Below are 20,959 nucleotides of genomic sequence, written 5' to 3'. Positions count from 1 at the left end.
AATGTAGCGAGGTGGCGGAGTGTAGCGAGGTGGTGGAGTGTAGCGAGGTGGTGGAGTGTAGCGAGGTGGAGGTGGTGTAGTGTAGCGAATGGTGGAGTGTAGTGAGGTGCTGGAATGTAGCGAGGTAGTGGAGTGTAGCGAGGGGGTGGAGTGTAGCGAGGGGGTGGAGTGTAGCGAGGGGGTGGAGTGTAGCGAGGGGGTGGAGTGTAGCGAGGGGGAGGAGTGTAGCGAGGTGGTGGAGTGTAGCGAGGTGGTAGAGTGTAGCGAGGGGGTGGAGTGTAGCGATGGGGTGGAGTGTAGCGAGGTGGTGGAGTGTAGCGAGGGGGTGGAGTGTAGCGAGGGGCTGGAGTGTAGCGAGGTGGAGTGTAGCGAGGGGGTGGAGTGTAGCGAGGGGGTGGAGTGTAGCGAGGGGGTGGAGTGTAGCGAGGTGGTGGAGTGTAGCGAGGTGGTGGTGGTGGAGTGTAGTGAGGTGGAGGTGGAGGAGTGAAGCGAGGTGAAGTGTAGCGAGGTGGAGGTGGTGGAGTGTAGCGAGGTGGAGTGTAGCGAGGTGGTGGAGAGTAGCGAGGTGGTGGAGTGTAGCGAGGTGGAGTGTAGAGAGGTGGAGGTGGTGGAGTGTAGCGTGGAGGTGGAGTGTAGCGAGGCGATGGAGTGTAGCGAAGTGGTGGAGTCTAGCGAGGTGGTGGAGTGTAGCGAGGTGGTGGAGTGTTGCGAGGTGGTGGTGGTGGAGTGTAGCGAGGTGGTGGAGAGTAGCGAGGTGGAGGTGGTGGAGTGTAGCAAGGTGGTGGAGTGTAGCGAGGTGGAGTGTAGCGAGGTGGTGGAGTGTAGCGAGGTGGAGTGTAGCGAGGTGGTGGAGTGTAGCGAAGTGGTGGAGTGTAGCGAGGTGGTGGAGTGTAGCGAGGTGGTGGAGTGTTGCGAGGTGGTGGTGGTGGAGTGTAGCGAGGTGGTGGAGAGTTGCGAGGTGGAGGTGGTGGAGTGTAGCGAGGTGGTGGAGTGTAGCGAGGTGGAGTGTCGCGAAGTGCTGGAGTGTAGCGAGGTAGTGGAGTGTAGCGAGGGGGTGGAGTGTAGGGAGGTGGTGGACTGTAACGAGGTGGAGTGCAGCGAGCTGGAGGTGGTGGAGTGTCGGGTGGTGGTGGAGTGTAGCGAGGTGGTGGAGTGTAGCGAGGGGGTGGAGTGTAGGGAGGTGGTGGAGTGTAGCGAGGTGGAGTGTCGCGAGGTGGTGGAGTGTAGCGAGGTGGTGGAGTGTAGCGAGGTGGTGGAGTGTAGCGAGGTGGAGTGCAGCGAGCTGGAGGTGGTGGAGTGTAGCGAGGTGGTGGAGTGTAGCGTGGGGGTGGAGTGTAGCGAGTTGGTGGAGTGTAGTGAGGAGGAGGTGGTGGAGTGTAGCAAGGTGGTGGAGTGTAGCGAGGTGGAGGTGGTGGAGTGTAGCGAGGTGGTGGAGTGTAGCGAGGTGGAGGTGGTGGAGTGTAGCGAGGTGGTGGAGTGTAGCGAGGTGGTGGAGTGTAGCAAGGGGGTGGAGTGTAGCGAGGTGGAGGTGGTGGAGTGTAGCGAGGTGGTGGAGTGTTGCGAGGTGGTGGAGTGTAGCGAGGTGGTGGAGTGTAGCGAGGTGGAGGTGGTGGAGTGTAGCGAGGTGGTGGAGTGTAGCGAGGTGGTGGAGTGTAGCGAGGAGGAGGTGGTGGAGTGTAGCGAGGTGGTGGAGTGTAGCGAGGTGGTGGAGTGTAGCGAGGAGGAGGTGGTGCAGTGTAGCGAGGTGGTGGAGTGTAGCGAGGTGGTGGAGTGTATCGAGGTGGAGGTGGTGGAGTGTAGCGAGGTGGTGGAGTGTAGCGATGTGGTGGAGTGTAGCGAGGTGGTGAAGTGTAGCGAGGGGGTGGAGTGTAGAAAGGTGGTGGAGTGTAGCGAGGTGGTGGAGTGTAGCGAGGTGGTGGAGTGTAGCGAGGTGGAGGTGGTGGAGTGTAGCGAGGTGGTGGAGTGTAGCGAGGTGGTGGAGTGTAGCGAGGTGGTGGAGTGTAGCGAGGGGGTGGAGTGTAGCAAGGTGGTGGAGTGTTGCGAGGTGGTGGAGTGTAGCGAGGTGGTGGAGTGTAGCGAGGTGGTGGAGTGTAGCGAGGTGGTGGAGTGTAGCGAGGTGGTGGAGTGTAGCGAGGTGTTGGAGTGTAGCGAGGAGGTGGAGTGTAGCGAGGTGGAGGTGGTGGAGTGTAGGGAGGTGGTGAAGTGTAGCGAGGTGGTGGAGTGTAGCGAGGTGGTGGAGTGTAGCGAGGTGGTGGAGTGTAGAGAGGTGGTGGAGTGTATCGAGGGGCTGGAGTGTAGCGAGGTGGTGGAGTGTAGCGAGGTGGTGGAGTGTAGCGAGGTGGTGGAGTTTGGCGAGGTGGTGGAGTGTATCGAGGGGCTGGAGTGAAGCGAGGTGGAGTGTAGAGAGGTGGTGGAGTGTAGTGAGGTGGTGGAGTGTAGTGAGGGGGTGGAGTGTAGCGAGGTGGTGGAGTGTAGCGAGGGGGTAGAGTGTAGCGAGGTGGAGTGTAGCGAGGTGGTGGAGTGTAGCGAGGTGGTGGAGTGTATCGAGGGGCTGGAGTGTAGCGAGGGGGTGGAGTGTAGCGAGGTGGTGGAGTGTAGCGAGGTGGTGGAGTGTAGCGAGGTTGTGGAGTGTAGAGAGGAGTTGGAGTGTAGCGAGGGGGTGGAGTGTAGCGAGGGGGTGGAGTGTTGCGAGGTGGTGGAGTGTAGCGAGGGGCTGGAGTGTAGCGAGGGGGTGGAGTGTAGCGAGGTGGAGGTGGTGGAGTGTAGCGAGGTGGTGGAGTGTAGCGAGGGGGTGAAGTGTAGCGAGGTGGTGCAGTGTAGCGAGGTGGTGGAGTGTAGCGAGGTGGTCGAGTGTAGTGAGGTGGTGGAGTGTTGCGAGGTGGTGGAGTGTAGCGAGGTTGGGGAGTGAAGCTAGGTGGTGGAGTGTAGCGATGTGGAGGTGGTGGAGTGTAGGGAGGTGGTGGAGTGTAGCGAGGCGGTGGAGTGTAGCGAGGGGGGGGAGTGTAGGGAGGTGGTGGAGTGTAGCGAGGGGGGGGAGTGTAGCGAGGGGGGGGAGTGTCGCGAGGTGGTGGAGTGTAGCGAGGGGGGGAGGGTAGGGAGGTGGTGGAGTGTAGCGAGGTGGAGTGTCGTTAGATGGTGGAATGTAGCGAGGTTGAGTGTCGCTAGGTGGTGGAGTGTAGCGAGGTGGTGGAGTGTAGCGAGGTGGTGGAGTGTAGCGAGGTGGAGTGTAGCGAGGTGGAGTGTCGCTAGGTGGTGGAGTGTAGCGAGGTGGAGTGTCGCTAGGTGGAGTGTAGCGAGGTGGTGGAGTGTAGCGAGGTGGTGGAGTGTAGCTAGGTGGTGGAGTGTAGCGAGGTGGTGGAGTGTAGCGAGGTGGTGGAGTGTAGCGTGGTGGTGGAGTGTAGCGAGGTGGTGGAGTGTAGCGTTGTGGTGGAGTGTAGCGAGGGGGTGGAGTGTAGCCAGGTGGTGGAGTGTAGCGAGGTGGAGTGTAGCGAACTGGAGGTGTTGGAGTGTAGCGAGGTGGTGGAGTGTAGCGAGGTGGTGGAGCGTAGCGAGGGGATGGAGTGTAGCGAGGTGGTGGAGTGTAGCGAGGGGATGGAGTGTAGCGAGGTGGTGGAGTGTAGCGAGGCGGTGGAGTGTTGCGAGGTGATGGAGTGTAGCGAGGTGGTGGAGTGTAGCGAGGTGGAGGTGGTGAAGTGTAGCGAGGTGGAGGTGGTGGAGTGTAGCGAGGTGGAGGTGGTGGAGTGTAGCGAGGTGGAGGTGATGGAGTGGAGCGAGGTGGTGGAGTGTAGCGAGGTGGAGGTGCTGGAGTGTAGTGAGGTGGTAGAGTGTAGCAGGCGGTGGAGTGTAGCGAGGTGGAGGTGGTGGCGTGTGGCGAGGTGGTGGAGTGTAGCGAGGTGGTGGAGAGTCGCGAGGTGGTGGAGTCTAGCGAGGTGGTGGAGTGTAGCGAGGTGTTGGAGTGTAGCGAGGTGGAGGTGGTGAAGTGTAGCGAGGTGGAGGTGGTGGAGTGTAGAGAGGTGGAGGTGGTGGAGTGTAGCTTTGTGGAGGTGCTGGAGTGGAGCGAGGTGGTGGAGTGTAGCGATGCGGTGGAGTGTAGCGAGGTGGTGGAGTGTAGCGAGGTGGTGGAGTGTAGCGAGGTGGTTGAGGTCTGCGAGGTGGTGGAGTGTAGCGAGGTGGAGGTGGTGGAGTGTAGCGAGGTGGAGGTGGTGGAGTGTAGAGAGGTGGAGGTGGTGGAGTGTAGCGAGGTGGTGGAGTGTAGCGAGGCGGTGGAGTGTAGCGAGGTGGTGGAGTGTAGCGAGGTGGTGGAATGTAACGAGGTGGTGGAGTATAGCGAGGTGGTGGAGTTCTGCGAGGTGGTGGAGTGTAGCGAGGTGGCGGTGGTGGAGTGTAGCGAGGTGGTGGAGTGTAGCGAGAGTTGGAGAGTATCGAGGGGCTGGAGTGTAGCGAGGTGGAGTGTAGCGAGGTGGAGTGTAGCGAGGTGGTGGAGTGTAGCGAGGTAGTGGAGTGTAGCGAGGTGGTGGAGTGTAGCGAGGTGGTGGAGTGTACCGAGGTGGAGTGTAGCGAGGTGGAGTGTAGCGAGGTGGTGGAGTACAGCGAGGTGGTGGATTGTAGCGAGGTGGTGGAGTGTAGCGAGGTGGTGGAGTGTAGCGAGGTGGTGGAGTGTAGCGAAGTGGTGGAGTGTAGCGAGGTGGAGTTGGTGGAGTGTAGCGAGGTGGTGGAGTGTAGCGAGGCGGTGGAGTGTAGCGAGGTGGTGGAGTGTAGCGAGGTGGTGGAGTGTAGCGAGGTGGTGGAGTGTAGCGAGGTGGAGGTGGTGGAGTGTAGGGAGGTGGTGAAGTGTAGCGAGGTGGTGGAGTGTAGCGAGGTGGTGGAGTGTAGCGAGGTGGTGGAGTGTAGCGAGGTGGTGGAGTGTAGAGAGGTGGTGGAGTGTATCGAGGGGCTGAAGTGAAGCGAGGTGGAGTGTAGAGAGGAGGAGGAGTGTAGTGAGGTGGTGGAGTGTAGTGAGGGGGTGGAGTGTAGCGAGGTGGTGGAGTGTAGCGAGGGGGTAGAGTGTAGCGAGGTGGAGTGTAGCGAGGTGGTGGAGTGCAGCGAGGTGGTGGAGTGTTGCGAGGTGGTGGAGTGTAGCGAGGTGGTGGAGTGTTGCGAGGTGGTGGAGTGTAGGGAGGTAGATTGTAGCGAGGTGGTGGAGTGTAGCGAGGTTGTGGAGTGTATCGAGGGGCTGTAGTGTAGCGAGGGGGTGGAGTGTAGCGAGGTGGTGGAGTGTAGCGAGGTGGTGGAGTGTAGCGAGGTTGTGGAGTGTAGCGAGGAGTTGGAGTGTAGCGAGGGGGTGGAGTGTAGCGAGGGGGTGGAGTGTAGCGAGGTGGTGGAGTGTAGCGAGGGGCTGGAGTGTAACGAGGGGGTGGAGTGTAGCGAGGTGGTGGTGGTGGAGTGTAGCGAGGTGGTGGAGTGTAGCGAGGGGGTGGATTGTAGCGAGGTGGTGCAGTGTAGCGAGGTGGTGAAGTGTAGCGAGGTGGTGGAGTGTTGCGAGGTGGTGGAGTGTAGCGAGGTGGTGGAGTGTAGCGAGGTGGTGGAGTGTAGCGAGGTGGTGGAGTGTAGCGAGGTGGTGGAGTGTAGTGAAGTGGTGGAGTGTATCGAGGGGCTGGAGTGTAGCGCGGGGGTGGAGTGTAGCGAGGTGGTGGAGTGTAGCGAGGTGGTGGAGTGTAGCGAGGTGGTGGAGTGTAGCGAGGTGGTGGAGTGTAGCGAGGTGGTGGAGTGTAGCGAGGTGGTGGAGTGTAGTGAAGTGGTGGAGTGTATCGAGGGGCTGGAGTGTAGCGCGGGGGTGGAGTGTAGCGAGGTGGTGGAGTGTAGCGAGGTGGTGGAGTGTAGCGAGGTGGAGTGGGTGGAGTGTAGCGAGGTGGATTGTAGCGAGGTGGTGGAGTGTAACGATGAGGTGGAGTGTAGCGAGGTGGTGGAGTGTAGCGAGGTGGTGGAGTGTAGCGAGGTTGTGGAGTGTAGCGAGGTGGTGGAGTTTAGCGAGGTGGTGGAGTGTAGCGAGGTGGTGGAGAGTAGCGAGGTGGTGGATTGTTGAGAGGTGGTGGAGAGTAGCGAGGTGGTGGATTGTTGCGAGGTGGTGGAGTGTAGCGAGGTGGTGGAGTGTAGCGAGGTGGTGGAGTGTAGTGAAGTGGTGGAGTGTATCGAGGGGCTGGAGTGTAGCGAGGTGGTGGAGTGTAGCGAGGTGGTGGAGTGTAGCGAGGTGGTGGTGTGTAGCGACGTGGTGGAGTGTAGCGAGGTGGTGGAGTGTAGCGAGGTGGTGGAGTGTAGCGAGGTGGTGGAGTGTAGCGAGGTGGTGGAGTGTAGCGAGGTGGTGGAGTGTTGCGAGGTGGTGGAGTGTATCGAGGTGGTGGAGTTTAGCTAGGTGGTGGAGTGTAGCGAGGTGGAGTGTAGAGAGGTGGTGGAGTGTAGTGAGGTGGTGGAGTGTAGTGAGGGGGTGGAGTGTAGCGAGGTGGTGCAGTGTAGCGAGGCGGTGGAGTGAAGCAAGGTGGTGGAGTGTAGCGAGGCGGTGGAGTGTAGCGAGGTGGAGGTGGTGGAGTGTAGCGAGGTGGTGGAGTGTTGCGAGGTGGAGTTGGTAGAGTGTAGCGAGGTGGAGGTGCTGGAGTGTAGCGAGGCGGTGGAGTGTAGCGAGGTGGAGTGGGTGGAGTGTAGCGAGGTGGATTGTAGCGAGGTGGAGGAGTGTAGCGATGTGGTGGAGTGTAGCGAGGTGGAGCTGGTGGAGTGTAGCGATGTGGTGCAGTGTAGCGAGGTGGTGGAGTGTAGCGAGGTGGAGCTGGTGGAGTGTAGCGATGTGGTGGAGTGTAGCGAGGTGGTGGAGTGTAGCGAGGTGGTGGAGTGTAGCGAGGTGGTGGAGTGTAGCGAGGTGGTGGAGTGTTGCGAGGTGGTAGAGTGTAGCGAGGTGGTGGAGTGTAGCGAGGTGGTGGAGTGTAGTGAAGTGGTGGAGTGTAGTGAGGTGGTTGAGTGTAGCGAGGTGGTGGAGTGTAGCGAGGTGGAGGTGATGGAGTGTTGCGAGGTGGAGACGGTGGAGTGTAGTGAGGTGGTGGAGTGTAGCGAGGTGGTGGAGTGTAGCGAGGTGGAGGTGATGGACTGTTGCGAGGTGGAGATGGTGGAGTGTAGCGAGGTGGTGGAGTATAGCGAGGTGAATGAGTGTAGCGAAGTGGTGGAGTTTAGCAAGGTGGAGGTGGTGGAGTGTAGCGAGGTGGAGGTGGTGGAGTGTAGCGAGGTGGTGGAGTGTAGCGAGGGGCTGGAGTGTAGCGAGGTGGTGGAGTGTAGCGAGGGTGTAAAGTTTAGCGAGGTGGTGGAGTGTATCGAGGGGCTGGAGTGTAACGAGTGGGTGGAGTGTAGCGAGGTGGTGGAGTGTAGCGAGGTGGAGGTGGTGGAGTGTAGCGAGGTGGTGGAGTGTAGCGAGGTGGTGGAGTGTAGCGAGGTGGTGGAGTGTAGCGAGGTGGTGGAGTGTAGCGAGGCGGTGGAGTGTAGCGAGGTGGTGGAGTGTAGCGAGGTGGTGGAGTGTAGCGAGGTGGAGTGTAGAGAGGTGGTGGAGTGTAGCGAGGTGGAGGTGATGGAGTGTAGCGAGGTGGTGGAGTGTAGCGAGGTGGTGGAGTGTAGCGAGGTGGAGGTGGTGGAGTGTAGCGAGGTGGTGGAGTGTTGCGAGATTGTGGAGTGTAACGAGGTGGTGGAGTGTATCGAGGGGATGGAGTGTAGCGAGGGGGTGGAGTGTAGCGAGGTGGAGTGTAGCGAGGAGGTGAAGTGTAGCGAGTTGGTGGAGTGTAACGAGGTGGTGGAGTGTAGTGATGGGGTGGAGTGTAGCGAGGTGGTGGACTGTAGCAACGTGGTGGAGTGTAGCGAGGTGGAGGTGCTGGAGTGTAGCGAGGCGGTGGAGTGTAGCGAGGCGGTGGAGTGTAGCAAGGTGGTGGAGTGTAGCGAGGTGGTGGAGTGTAGCGAGGTGGAGGTGCTGGAGTGTAGCGAGGCGGTGGAGTGTTGCGAGGTGGAGTTTAGCGAGGTGGTGGAGTGTAGCGAGGTGGTGGAGTGTAGCGAGGTGGTGGAGTGTAGTGAGGTGGTGGAGTGTAGCGAGGTGGAGTGTAGCGAGGTGGTGGAGTGTAGCGAGGTGGAGTGTAGCGAGGTGGTGGAGTGTAGCGAGGGGGTGGAGAGTAGCGATGTGGTGGAGTGTATCGAGGAGGAGGTGGTGTAGTGAAGCGAGGAGGTGGAGTGTAGCGAGGTGGTGGAGTGTAGCGAGGTGGTGGAGTGTAGCGAGGTGGAGGTGGTGGAGTGTAGCGATATGGTGGAGTGTAGCGAGGTGGTGGAGTGTAGCGAGGTGGTGGAGTGTAGCGAGGGGGTGGAGTGTAGCGAGGTGGTGGAGTGTAGCGAGGGGGTGGAGTTTAGCGAGGTGGTGGAGTGTAGCGAGGTGGTGGAGTGTAGCGAGGTGGAGTGTAGCGAGGTGGTGGAGTGTAGCGAGAGGGTGGAGTGTAGCGAGGGGGTGGAGTGTAGCGAGGTGGTGGAGGGTAGCGAGGGGGTGGAGTGTAGCGAGGTGGTGGAGTGTAGCGAGGAGGTGGAGTGTAGCGAGGTGTTGGAGTGCAGCGAGCTGGAGGTGGTGGAGTGTAGCGAGGTGGTGGAGTGTAGCGAGGGGGTGGAGTGTAGCGAGTTGGTGGAGTGTAGTGAGGAGGAGGTGGTGGAGTGTAGCGAGGTGGTGGAGTGTAGCGAGGTGGAGGTGGTGGAGTGTAGCGAGGTGGTGGAGTGTAGCGAGGTGGTGGAGTGTAGCGAGGTGGAGTGTAGCGAGGTGGTGGAGTGTAGCGAGGAGGAGGTGGTGGAGTGTAGCGAGGTGGTGGAGTGTAGCGAGGCGGTGGAGTGTAGCGAGGTGGTGGAGTGTATCGAGGTGGAGGTGGTGGAGTGCAGCGAGGTGGTGGAGTATAGCGACGTGGTGGAGTGTAGCGAGGTGGTGGAGTGTAGCGAGGGGGTGGAGTGTAGCGAGGTGGTGGAGTGTAGCGAGGTGGTGGAGAGTACCGAGGTTGTGGAGTGTATCGAGGGGCTGGAGTGTAGCGAGGTGGTGGAGTGTAGCGAGGGGGTGGAGTGTAGGGAGGTGGTGGAGTGTAGCGAGGTGGTGGAGTGTAGCGAGGGGGTGGAGTGTAGGGCGGTGGTGGAGTGTAACGAGGTGGTGGAGTGTAGCGAGGGGGTGGAGTGTAGGGAGGTGGTGGAGTGTAGCGAGGTGGAGTGTCGCGAGGTGGTGGAGTGTAGGGAGGTGGTGGAGTGTAGCTAGGCGGTGGAGTGTAGCGAGGGGGTGGAGTGTCGCGAGGTGGTGGAGTGTAGCGAGGGGGTGGAGTGTAGGGAGGTGGTGGAGTGTAGCGAGGCGGTGGAGTGTAGCGAGGGGGTGGAGTGTCGCGAGGTGGTGGAGTGTCGCGAGGGGGTGGAGTGTAGGGAGGTGGTGGAGTGTAGCGAGGCGGTGGAGTGTAGCGAGGGGGTGGAGTGTAGGGAGGTGGTGGAGTGAAGCTAGGTGGTGGAGTGTAGCGATGTGGAGTGCAGCGAGCTGGAGGTGGTGGAGTGTAGCGAGGTGGTGGAGTGTAGCGAGGCGGTGGAGTGTAGCGAGGGGGGGAGTGTAGGGAGGTGGTGGAGTGTAGCGAGGTGGAGTGTCGTTAGGTGGTGGAATGTAGCGAGGTGGAGTGTCGCTAGGTGGTGGAGTGTAGCGAGGTGGTGGAGTGTAGCGAGGTGGTGGAGTGTAGCGAGGTGGAGTGTAGCGAGGTGGAGTGTCGCTAGGTGGTGGAGTGTAGCGAGGTGGTGGAGTGTAGGGAGGTGGTGGAGTGTAGCGAGGTGGAGGTGGTGGAGTGTAGCGAGTTGGTGGAGTGTAGTGAGGAGGAGGTGGTGGAGTGTAGCGAGGCGGTGGAGTGTAGAGAGGTGGTGGAGTGTAGCGAGGTGGTGGAGTGTAGAGAGGTGGTGGAGTGTAGTGAGGAGGAGGTGGTGGAGTGTAGCGAGGTGGTGGAGTGTAGCGAGGTGGTGGAGTGTAGCGAGGTGGTGGAGTGTAGCGAGGTGGTGGAGTGTAGCGAGGTGGTGGAGTGTTGCGAGGTGGTGGAGTGTATCGAGGTGGTGGAGTTTAGCTAGGTGGTGGAGTGTAGCGAGGTGGAGTGTAGAGAGGTGGTGGAGTGTAGTGAGGTGGTGGAGTGTAGTGAGGGGGTGGAGTGTAGCGAGGTGGTGCAGTGTAGCGAGGCGGTGGAGTGAAGCGAGGTGGTGGAGTGTAGCGAGGCGGTGGAGTGTAGCGAGGTGGAGGTGGTGGAGTGTAGCGAGGTGGTGGAGTGTTGCGAGGTGGAGTTGGTAGAGTGTAGCGAGGTGGAGGTGCTGGAGTGTAGCGAGGCGGTGGAGTGTAGCGAGGTGGAGTGGGTGGAGTGTAGCGAGGTGGATTGTAGCGAGGTGGAGGAGTGTAGCGATGTGGTGGAGTGTAGCGAGGTGGAGCTGGTGGAGTGTAGCGATGTGGTGCAGTGTAGCGAGGTGGTGGAGTGTAGCGAGGTGGAGCTGGTGGAGTGTAGCGATGTGGTGGAGTGTAGCGAGGTGGTGGAGTGTAGCGAGGTGGAGCTGGTGGAGTGTAGCGATGTGGTGGAGTGTAGCGAGGTGGTGGAGTGTAGCGAGGTGGTGGAGTGTAGCGAGGTGGTGGAGTGTAGCGAGGTGGTGGAGTGTTGCGAGGTGGTGGAGTGTAGCGAGGTGGTGGAGTGTAGCGAGGTGGTGGAGTGTAGTGAAGTGGTGGAGTGTAGTGAGGTGGTTGAGTGTAGCGAGGTGGTGGAGTGTAGCGAGGTGGAGGTGATGGAGTGTTGCGAGGTGGAGACGGTGGAGTGTAGTGAGGTGGTGGAGTGTAGCGAGGTGGTGGAGTGTAGCGAGGTGGAGGTGATGGACTGTTGCGAGGTGGAGATGGTGGAGTGTAGCGAGGTGGTGGAGTATAGCGAGGTGAATGAGTGTAGCGAAGTGGTGGAGTTTAGCAAGGTGGAGGTGGTGGAGTGTAGCGAGGTGGAGGTGGTGGAGTGTAGCGAGGTGGTGGAGTGTAGCGAGGGGCTGGAGTGTAGCGAGGTGGTGGAGTGTAGCGAGGGTGTAAAGTTTAGCGAGGTGGTGGAGTGTATCGAGGGGCTGGAGTGTAACGAGTGGGTGGAGTGTAGCGAGGTGGTGGAGTGTAGCGAGGTGGAGGTGGTGGAGTGTAGCGAGGTGGTGGAGTGTAGCGAGGTGGTGGAGTGTAGCGAGGTGGTGGAGTGTAGCGAGGTGGTGGAGTGTAGCGAGGCGGTGGAGTGTAGCGAGGTGGTGGAGTGTAGCGAGGTGGTGGAGTGTAGCGAGGTGGAGTGTAGAGAGGTGGTGGAGTGTAGCGAGGTGGAGGTGATGGAGTGTAGCGAGGTGGTGGAGTGTAGCGAGGTGGTGGAGTGTAGCGAGGTGGAGGTGGTGGAGTGTAGCGAGGTGGTGGAGTGTTGCGAGATTGTGGAGTGTAGCGAGGTGGTGGAGTGTATCGAGGGGATGGAGTGTAGCGAGGGGGTGGAGTGTAGCGAGGTGGAGTGTAGCGAGGAGGTGAAGTGTAGCGAGTTGGTGGAGTGTAACGAGGTGGTGGAGTGTAGTGATGGGGTGGAGTGTAGCGAGGTGGTGGACTGTAGCAACGTGGTGGAGTGTAGCGAGGTGGAGGTGCTGGAGTGTAGCGAGGCGGTGGAGTGTAGCGAGGCGGTGGAGTGTAGCAAGGTGGTGGAGTGTAGCGAGGTGGTGGAGTGTAGCGAGGTGGAGGTGCTGGAGTGTAGCGAGGCGGTGGAGTGTTGCGAGGTGGAGTTTAGCGAGGTGGTGGAGTGTAGCGAGGTGGTGGAGTGTAGCGAGGTGGTGGAGTGTAGTGAGGTGGTGGAGTGTAGCGAGGTGGAGTGTAGCGAGGTGGTGGAGTGTAGCGAGGTGGAGTGTAGCGAGGTGGTGGAGTGTAGCGAGGGGGTGGAGAGTAGCGATGTGGTGGAGTGTATCGAGGAGGAGGTGGTGTAGTGAAGCGAGGAGGTGGAGTGTAGCGAGGTGGTGGAGTGTAGCGAGGTGGTGGAGTGTAGCGAGGTGGAGGTGGTGGAGTGTAGCGATATGGTGGAGTGTAGCGAGGTGGTGGAGTGTAGCGAGGTGGTGGAGTGTAGCGAGGGGGTGGAGTGTAGCGAGGTGGTGGAGTGTAGCGAGGGGGTGGAGTTTAGCGAGGTGGTGGAGTGTAGCGAGGTGGTGGAGTGTAGCGAGGTGGAGTGTAGCGAGGTGGTGGAGTGTAGCGAGAGGGTGGAGTGTAGCGAGGGGGTGGAGTGTAGCGAGGTGGTGGAGGGTAGCGAGGGGGTGGAGTGTAGCGAGGTGGTGGAGTGTAGCGAGGAGGTGGAGTGTAGCGAGGTGTTGGAGTGCAGCGAGCTGGAGGTGGTGGAGTGTAGCGAGGTGGTGGAGTGTAGCGAGGGGGTGGAGTGTAGCGAGTTGGTGGAGTGTAGTGAGGAGGAGGTGGTGGAGTGTAGCGAGGTGGTGGAGTGTAGCGAGGTGGAGGTGGTGGAGTGTAGCGAGGTGGTGGAGTGTAGCGAGGTGGTGGAGTGTAGCGAGGTGGAGTGTAGCGAGGTGGTGGAGTGTAGCGAGGAGGAGGTGGTGGAGTGTAGCGAGGTGGTGGAGTGTAGCGAGGCGGTGGAGTGTAGCGAGGTGGTGGAGTGTATCGAGGTGGAGGTGGTGGAGTGCAGCGAGGTGGTGGAGTATAGCGACGTGGTGGAGTGTAGCGAGGTGGTGGAGTGTAGCGAGGGGGTGGAGTGTAGCGAGGTGGTGGAGTGTAGCGAGGTGGTGGAGAGTACCGAGGTTGTGGAGTGTATCGAGGGGCTGGAGTGTAGCGAGGTGGTGGAGTGTAGCGAGGGGGTGGAGTGTAGGGAGGTGGTGGAGTGTAGCGAGGTGGTGGAGTGTAGCGAGGGGGTGGAGTGTAGGGCGGTGGTGGAGTGTAACGAGGTGGTGGAGTGTAGCGAGGGGGTGGAGTGTAGGGAGGTGGTGGAGTGTAGCGAGGTGGAGTGTCGCGAGGTGGTGGAGTGTAGGGAGGTGGTGGAGTGTAGCTAGGCGGTGGAGTGTAGCGAGGGGGTGGAGTGTCGCGAGGTGGTGGAGTGTAGCGAGGGGGTGGAGTGTAGGGAGGTGGTGGAGTGTAGCGAGGCGGTGGAGTGTAGCGAGGGGGTGGAGTGTCGCGAGGTGGTGGAGTGTCGCGAGGGGGTGGAGTGTAGGGAGGTGGTGGAGTGTAGCGAGGCGGTGGAGTGTAGCGAGGGGGTGGAGTGTAGGGAGGTGGTGGAGTGAAGCTAGGTGGTGGAGTGTAGCGATGTGGAGTGCAGCGAGCTGGAGGTGGTGGAGTGTAGCGAGGTGGTGGAGTGTAGCGAGGCGGTGGAGTGTAGCGAGGGGGGGAGTGTAGGGAGGTGGTGGAGTGTAGCGAGGTGGAGTGTCGTTAGGTGGTGGAATGTAGCGAGGTGGAGTGTCGCTAGGTGGTGGAGTGTAGCGAGGTGGTGGAGTGTAGCGAGGTGGTGGAGTGTAGCGAGGTGGAGTGTAGAGAGGTGGAGTGTCGCTAGGTGGTGGAGTGTAGCGAGGTGGTGGAGTGTAGGGAGGTGGTGGAGTGTAGCGAGGTGGAGGTGGTGGAGTGTAGCGAGTTGGTGGAGTGTAGTGAGGAGGAGGTGGTGGAGTGTAGCGAGGCGGTGGAGTGTAGAGAGGTGGTGGAGTGTAGCGAGGTGGTGGAGTGTAGAGAGGTGGTGGAGTGTAGTGAGGAGGAGGTGGTGGAGTGTAGCAAGGTGGTGGAGTGTCGGGAGGTGGTGGAGCGTAGCGAGGGGGTGGAGTGTAGCGAGGTGGAGGTGGTGGAGCGTAGCGAGGTGGTGGAGTGTAGCGAGGAGGAGGTGGTCGAGTGTAGCGAGGTGGTGGAGTGTAGCGAGGTGGAGGTGGTCGAGTGTAGCGAGGTGGTGGAGTGTAGCGAGGTGGAGGTGGTCGAGTGTAGCGAGGTGGTGGAGTGTAGCGAGGTGGAGGTGGTGGAGTGTAGCGAGGAAGTGGAGTGTAGCGAGGTGGAGGTGGTGGAGTGTAGCGAGGTGGTGGAGTGCAGCGACGTGGTGGAGTGTAGCGAGGTGGAGGTGGTGGAGTGTAGCGAGGTGTTGGAGTGCAGCGAGGTGGTGGAGTGTAGCGAGGAGGAGGTGGTGGAGTGTAGCGAGGTGGTGGAGTGTAGCGAGGTGTTGGAATGTAGCGAGGTGGTGGAGTGTAGCGAGGGGGTGGAGTATAGCGAGGAAGTGGAGTGTAGCGAGGGGGTGGAGTGTAGCGAGGTGGTGGAGTGTAGCGAGGAGGAGGTGGTGGATTGTAGCGAGGTGGTGGAGTGTAACGAGGTGGTGGAGTGTAGCGAGGTGGTGGAGTGTAGCGAGGGGGTGGAGAGTAGCGATGTGGTGGAGTGTATCGAGGAGGAGGTGGTGTAGTGAAGCGAGGAGGTGGAGTGTAGCGAGGTGGTGGAGTGTAGCGAGGTGGTGGAGTGTAGCGAGGAGGTGGAGTGTAGCGAGGTGGTGGAGTGTAGCGAGGTGGTGGAGTGTAGCGATATGGTGGATTGTAGCGAGGTGGTGGAGTGTAGCGAGGTGGTGGAGTGTAGCGAGGGGGTGGAGTGTAGCGAGGTGGTGGAGTGTAGCGAGGGGGTGGAGTTTAGCGAGGTGGTGGAGTGTAGCGAGGTGGTGGAGTGTAGCGAGAGGGTGGAGTGTAGCGAGGGGGTGGAGTGTAGCGAGGTGGTGGAGGGTAGCGAGGGGGTGGAGTGTAGCGAGGTGGTGGAGTGTAGCGAGGAGGTGGAGTGTAGCGAGGTGTTGGAGTGCAGCGAGCTGGAGGTGGTGGAGTGTAGCGAGGTGGTGGAGTGTAGCGAGGGGGTGGAGTGTAGCGAGTTGGTGGAGTGTAGTGAGGAGGAGGTGGTGGAGTGTAGCGAGGTGGTGGAGTGTAGCGAGGTGGATGTGGTGGAGTGTAGCGAGGTGGTGGAGTGTAGCGAGGTGGTGGAGTGTAGCGAGGTGGAGTGTAGCGAGGTGGTGGAGTGTAGCGAGGAGGAGGTGGTGGAGTGTAGCGAGGTGGTGGAGTGTAGCGAGGCGGTGGAGTGTAGCGAGGTGGTGGAGTGTATCGAGGTGGAGGTGGTGGAGTGCAGCGAGGTGGTGGAGTATAGCGACGTGGTGGAGTGTAGCGAGGTGGTGGAGTGTAGCGAGGGGGTGGAGTGTAGCGAGGTGGTGGAGTGTAGCGAGGTGGTGGAGAGTACCGAGGTTGTGGAGTGTATCGAGGGGCTGGAGTGTAGCGAGGTGGTGGAGTGTAGCGAGGGGGTGGAGTGTAGGGAGGTGGTGGAGTGTAGCGAGGTGGTGGAGTGTAGCGAGGGGGTGGAGTGTAGGGCGGTGGTGGAGTGTAACGAGGTGGTGGAGTGTAGCGAGAGGGTGGAGTGTAGGGAGGTGGTGGAGTGTAGCGAGGTGGAGTGTCGCGAGGTGGTGGAGTGTAGGGAGGTGGTGGAGTGTAGCTAGGCGGTGGAGTGTAGCGAGGGGGTGGAGTGTCGCGAGGTGGTGGAGTGTAGCGAGTTGGTTGAGTGCAGCGAGGGGGTGGAGTGTAGCGAGGTGGTGGAGTGTAGCGAGGTGGTGGAGTGTAGCGAGGTGGTGGAGTGCAGCGAGGTGGTGGAGTGTAGCGAGGTGGAGGTGGTGGAGTGTAGCGAGGTGTTGGAGTGCAGCGAGGTGGTGGAGTGTAGCGAGGAGGAGGTGGTGGAGTGTAGCGAGGTGGTGGAGTGTAGCGAGGTGGTGGAGTGTAGCGAGGTGGTGGAGTGTAGCGAGGGGGTGGAGTGTAGCGAGGAAGTGGAGTGTTGCGAGGGGGTGGAGTGTAGCGAGGTGGTGGAGTGTAGCGAGGAGGAGGTGGTGGATTGTAGCGAGGTGGTGGAGTGTAGCGAGGTGGTGGAGTGTAGCGAGGTGGTGGAGTGTAGCGAGGTGGTGGAGTGTAGCGACGTGGTGGAGTGTAGCGAGGTGGAGCTGGTGGAGTGTAGCGAGGTGGTGGAGTGTAGTGAGGTGGTGGAGTGTAGCGAGGGGGTGGAGTGTAGCGAGGTGGTGGAGTGTAGCGAGGTGGTGGAGTGTAGCGAGGGGGTGGAGTGTAGCGAGGTGCTGGAGTGTAGCGAGGGGGTGGAGTGTAGCGAATTGGTGGAGTGTAGCGAGGAGATGGAGTGTAGCGAGGGGTTGGAGTGTAACGAGGTGGTGGAGTGTAGCGAAGGGGTGGAGTGTAGCGAGGTGGTGGAGTGTAGCAAGGGGGTGGAGTGTAGCGAGGTGGAGGTGGTGGAGTGTAGCGAGGTGGTGGAGTGTTGCGAGGTGGTGGAGTGTAGCGAGGTGGTGGAGTGTAGCGAGGTGGAGGTGGTGGAGTGTAGCGAGGTGGAGAGTAGCGAGGTGGAGGTGGTGGAGTGTAGCGAGGCGTTGGAGTGTAGCGAGGTGGAGGTGATGGTGTGTTGCGAGGTGGAGATGGTGGAGTGTAGCGAGGTGATGGAGTGTAGCGAGGTGGAGGTGATGAAGTGTAGCGAGGTGGAGGTGGTGGAGTGTAGCGAGGTGGAGTGTAGCGAGGTGGTGGAGTGTAGCGAGGTGGTGGAATGTAGCGAGGTGGTGGAGTGTAGCGAGACGGTGGAGTGTAGCGAGGTGGTGGAGTGTAGCGAGGAGATGGAGTGTAGCGAGGGGGTGGAGTGTAGGGGGGTGGTGGAGTGTAGCGAGGGGGTGGAGTGTAGGGGGGTGGTGGAGTATCGCGAGGTGGTGGAGTGTAGCGAGGGGGTGGAGTGTAGGGAGGTGGTGGAGTGTAGCGAGGTGGTGGAGTGTAGCGAGGGGGTGGAGTGTAGGGAGGTGGTGGAGTGTCGCGAAGTGGTGGAGTGTAGCGAGGGGGTGGAGTGTAGGGAGGTGGTGGAGTGTAGTGAGGTGGAGTGTCGCGAGGTGGTGGAGTGTCGCGAGGGAGTGGAGTGTACGGAGGTGGTGGAGTGTAGCGAGGCGGTGGAGTGTAGCGAGGGGGTGGAGTGTAGGGAGGTGGTGGAGTGAAGCGAGGTGGTGGAGTGTAGCGATGTGGAGTTCAGCGAGCTGGAGGTGGTGGAGTGTAGGGAGGTGGTAGAGCGTAGCGAGGCGGTGGAGTGTAGCGAGGTGATGTGTCGCTAGGTGGTGGAGAGTAGCGAGGCGGTGGAGTGTAGAGAGGTGGTGGAGTGTAGCGAGGTGGTGGAGTGTAGAGAGGTGGTGGAGTGTAGCTAGGCGGTGGAGTGTAGCGAGGTGGAGTGCAGCGAGCTGGAGGTGGTGGAGTGTAGCGAGGTGGTGGAGTGTAGCGAGGTGGTGGAGTGTAGCAAGGGGGTGGAGTGTAGCGAGGTGGTGGAGTGTAGCGAGGTGGTGGAGTGTAGTGAGGAGGAGGTGGTGGAGTGTAGCGAGGGGGTGGAATGTAGCGAGGGGGTGGAGTGTAGTGATGTGGTGGAGTGTAGCAAGGGGGTGGAGTGTAGCGAGGTGGTGGAGTGTAGCGAGGTGGTGGAGTGTAGCGAGGGGGTGGAGTGTAGCAAGGGGGTGGAGTGTAGCGAGGTGGTGGAGTGTAGCGAGGGGGTGGAGTGTAGTGATGTGGTGGAGTGTAGCGAGGTGGAGGTGGTGGAGTGTAGCGAGGGGGTGGAGTGTAGCGAGGTGGTGGAGTGTAGTGAGGAGGAGGTGGTCTAGTGTAGCAAGGGGGTGGAGTGTAGCGAGGTGGTGGAGTGTAGTGATGTGGTGGAATGTAGCGAGGTGGAGGTGGTGGAGTGTAGCGAGGGGGTGGAGTGTAGCGAGGGGGTGGAGTGTAGCGAGGAGGAGGTGGTGGAGTGCTGCGAGGTGGTGGAGTGTAGCGAGGTGGTGGTGGTGGAGTGTAGCGAGGTGGTGGAGTGTCGCAAGGTGGTGCAGTGTATCGAGGTGGAGGTGGTGGAGTGTAGCGAGGTGGTGGAGTGTAGCGAGGTGGTGGAGTGTAGCGTGGAGGAGGTGGTGGAATGTAGCGAGGTGGTGGAGTGTAGCGAGGTGGTGTAGAGTAGCGAGGCGGTGGAGTGTAGCGAGGTGGTGGAGTGTAGCGAGGTGGTGTAGTGTAGCGAGGTGGTGGAGTGTAGCGAGGTGGTGGAGTGTAGCGAGGTGGTGGAGTGTAGCGAGGTGGTGGAGTGTAGAGAGGTGGTGGAATGTAGCGAGGTGGTGGAGTGTAGCGAGGTGGTGTAGTGTAGCGAGGTGGTGGAGTGTAGCGAGGTGGTGGAGTGTAGAGAGGTGGTGGAGTGTAGCGAGGTGGTGGAGTGTAGAGAGGTGGTGGAGTGTAGCGAGGTGGTGGAGTGTACCGAGGCGGAGTGAAGCGAGGTGGTGGAGTGTAGCGAGGTGGTGCAGTGTAGCGAGGTGGAGTGTAGAGACGTGGAGGTGGTGGGGTGTAGCGAGGTGGAGTGTAGAGAGGTGGAGGTGGTGAAGTGTAGCGAGGGTGTGGACTGTAGCAAGGCGGTGGAGTGTAGCGAGGGGGTGGAGTGTAGCGAGGGGGTGGAGTGTAGTGAGGGGGTGGAGTGTAGCGAGTGGGTGGAGTGTAGCGAGGGGGTGGAGTGTAGCGAGGTGGTGGAGTGTAACCAAGTGGTGGAGTGTCGCGAGGTGGTGGAGTGTAGCGAGGTGGAGGTGGTGGAGTGTAGCGAGGTGGAGGAGTGTAGCGATAGGGTGGAGTGTAGCGAGGTGGTGGAGTGCAGCGAGGTGGAGGTGGTGGAGTGTAGCGAGGTGGAGGTGGTGGAGTGTGGTGAGGTGGAGGTGGAGGAGTGAAGCGAGTTGAAGTGTAGCGAGGTGGGGGTGGTGGAGTGTAGCGAGGTGGTGGAGTGTAGCGAGGAGATGGAGTGTAGCGAGGAGGTGGAGTGTAGCGAGGCGGTGCAGTGTAGCGAGGTGGTGGGGTGTAGCGAAGTGGTGGAGTGTAGCGAGGTGGTGGAGTGTAGCGAGGTGGTGGAGTGTTGCGAGGTGGTGGTGGTGGAGTGTAGTGAGGTGGTGGAGTGTAGCGAGGTGGAGTGTAGCGAGGTGGAGTGTAGCGAGGTGGAGGTGCTGGAGTGTAGCGAGTTGGAGGTGGTGGAGTGTATCGAGGTGGAGGTGGTGGAGTGTAGCGAGGTGGTGGAGTGTTGCGAGGTGGTGGAGTGTTGCGAGGCGATGGAGTGTAGCGAGGTGGAGGTGGTGGAGTGTAGCGAGGTGGTGGAGTGTAGTGAGGTGGAGGTGGTGGAGTGTAGCGAGGCGGTGGAGTGTAGCGAGGTGGTGGAGTGTTGCGAGGCGATGGAGTGTAGCGAGGTGGAGGTGGTGGATTGTAGCGAAATGGTGGAGAGTAGCGAGGTGGAGTGTAGCGAGGTAGAGGTGGTGGCGTGTAGCAAGGTGGTGGAGTGTAGCGAGGTGCAGGTGGTGGAGTGTAGCGAAATGGTGGAGTGTAGCGAGGTGGAGGTGGTGGAGTGTAGCGAGGGGGTGGAGTGTAGCGAGGGGGTGGAGTGTAGCGAGGTGGTGGTGGTGGAGTGTAGCGAGGTGGTGTAGAGGAGCGAGGTGGTGGAGTGTAGCGAGGTGGTGGAGTGTAGCGAGGTGGTGGAGTGTAGCGAGGTGGTGTAGTGTAGCGAGGTGGTGGAGTGTAGTAAGGTGGTGCAGTGTATCGAGGTGGAGGTGGTGGAGTGTAGCGAGGTGGTGGAGTGTAGCGAGGGGGTGGAGTGAAGCGAGGTGGTGGAGTGTAGCGAGGAAGTGGAGTGTAGCGAGGTGGTGGAGTGTAGCGAGTAGGAGGTGGTGGAATGTAGCGAGGTGGTGGAGTGTAGCGAGGTGGTGGAGTGTAGCGAGGAGGAGGTGGTGGAATGTAGCGAGGTGGTGGAGTGTAGCGAGGTGGTGGAGTGTAGCGAGGTGGTGGAGTGTAGCGAGGTGGTGTAGTGTAGCGAGGTGGTGGAGTGTAGAGAGGTGGTGGAGTGTAGCGAGGTGGTGGAGTGTAGCGAGGTGGTGGAGTGTAGCGAGGTGGTGTAGTGTAGCGAGGTGGTGGAGTGTAGCGAGGTGGTGGAGTGTAGAGAGGTGGTGGAGTGTAGCGAGGTGGTGGAGTGTAGAGAGGTGGTGGAGTGTAGCGAGGTGGTGGAGTGTAGCGAGGTGGTGGAGTGTACCGAGGCGGAGTGAAGCGAGGTGGTGGAGTGTAGCGAGGTGGTGGAGTGTAGCGAGGTGGAGTGTAGAGAGGTGGAGGTGGTGGGGTGTTGCGAGGTGGAGTGAGAAGAGGTGGAGGTGGTGAAGTGTAGCGAGGGGGTGGACTGTAGCGAGGTGGTGGAGTGTAGTGAGGGGGTGGAGTGTAGCGAGGGGGTGGAGTGTAGTGAGGGGGTGGAGTGTAGTGATTGGGTGGAGTGTAGCGAGGGGGTGGAGTGTAGCGAGGTGGTGGAGTGTAACCAAGGCGTGGAGTGTCGCGAGGTGGTGGAGTGTAGCGAGGTGGAGGTGGTGGAGTGTAGCGAGGTGGAGGAGTGTAGCGAGGGGGTGGAGTGTAGCGAGGTGGTGGTGTGTAGCGAGGCGGTGGAGTGTAACGAGGTGGTGGAGTGTAGCGAGGTGGTGGAGTGCAGCGAGGTGGAGGTGGTGGAGTGTAGCGAGGTGGAGGTGGTGGAGTGTAGTGAGGTGGAGGTGGAGGAGTGAAGCGAGGTGAAGTGTAGCGAGGTGGAGCTGGTGGAGTGTAGCGAGGTGGTGGAGTGTAGCGAGGTGGAGGTGGTGGAGTGTAGTGAGGTGGTGGAGTGTAACGAGGGGGTGGAGAGTAGCGAGGTGGAGGTGGTGGAGTGTAGTGAGGTGGTGGAGTGTAGCGAGGTGGTGGAGTGTAGCGAGGAGGAGGTGGTGGAGTGTAGCGAGGTGTTGGAGTGTAGCAAGGTGGTGCAGTGTATCGAGGTGGAGGTGGTGGAGTGTAGCGAGGTGGTGGAGTGTAGCGAGGGGGTGGAGTGTAGCGAGGTGGTGGAGTGTAGCGAGGTGGTGGAGTGTAGCGAGGTGGTGGAGTGTAGCGAGGA

This window comes from Cetorhinus maximus, chromosome 3, assembly GCF_964194155.1.
Source record: "Cetorhinus maximus chromosome 3, sCetMax3.hap1.1, whole genome shotgun sequence".
Taxonomy (NCBI): domain Eukaryota; kingdom Metazoa; phylum Chordata; class Chondrichthyes; order Lamniformes; family Cetorhinidae; genus Cetorhinus; species Cetorhinus maximus.
This window is presented reverse-complemented; position numbering follows the sequence as displayed.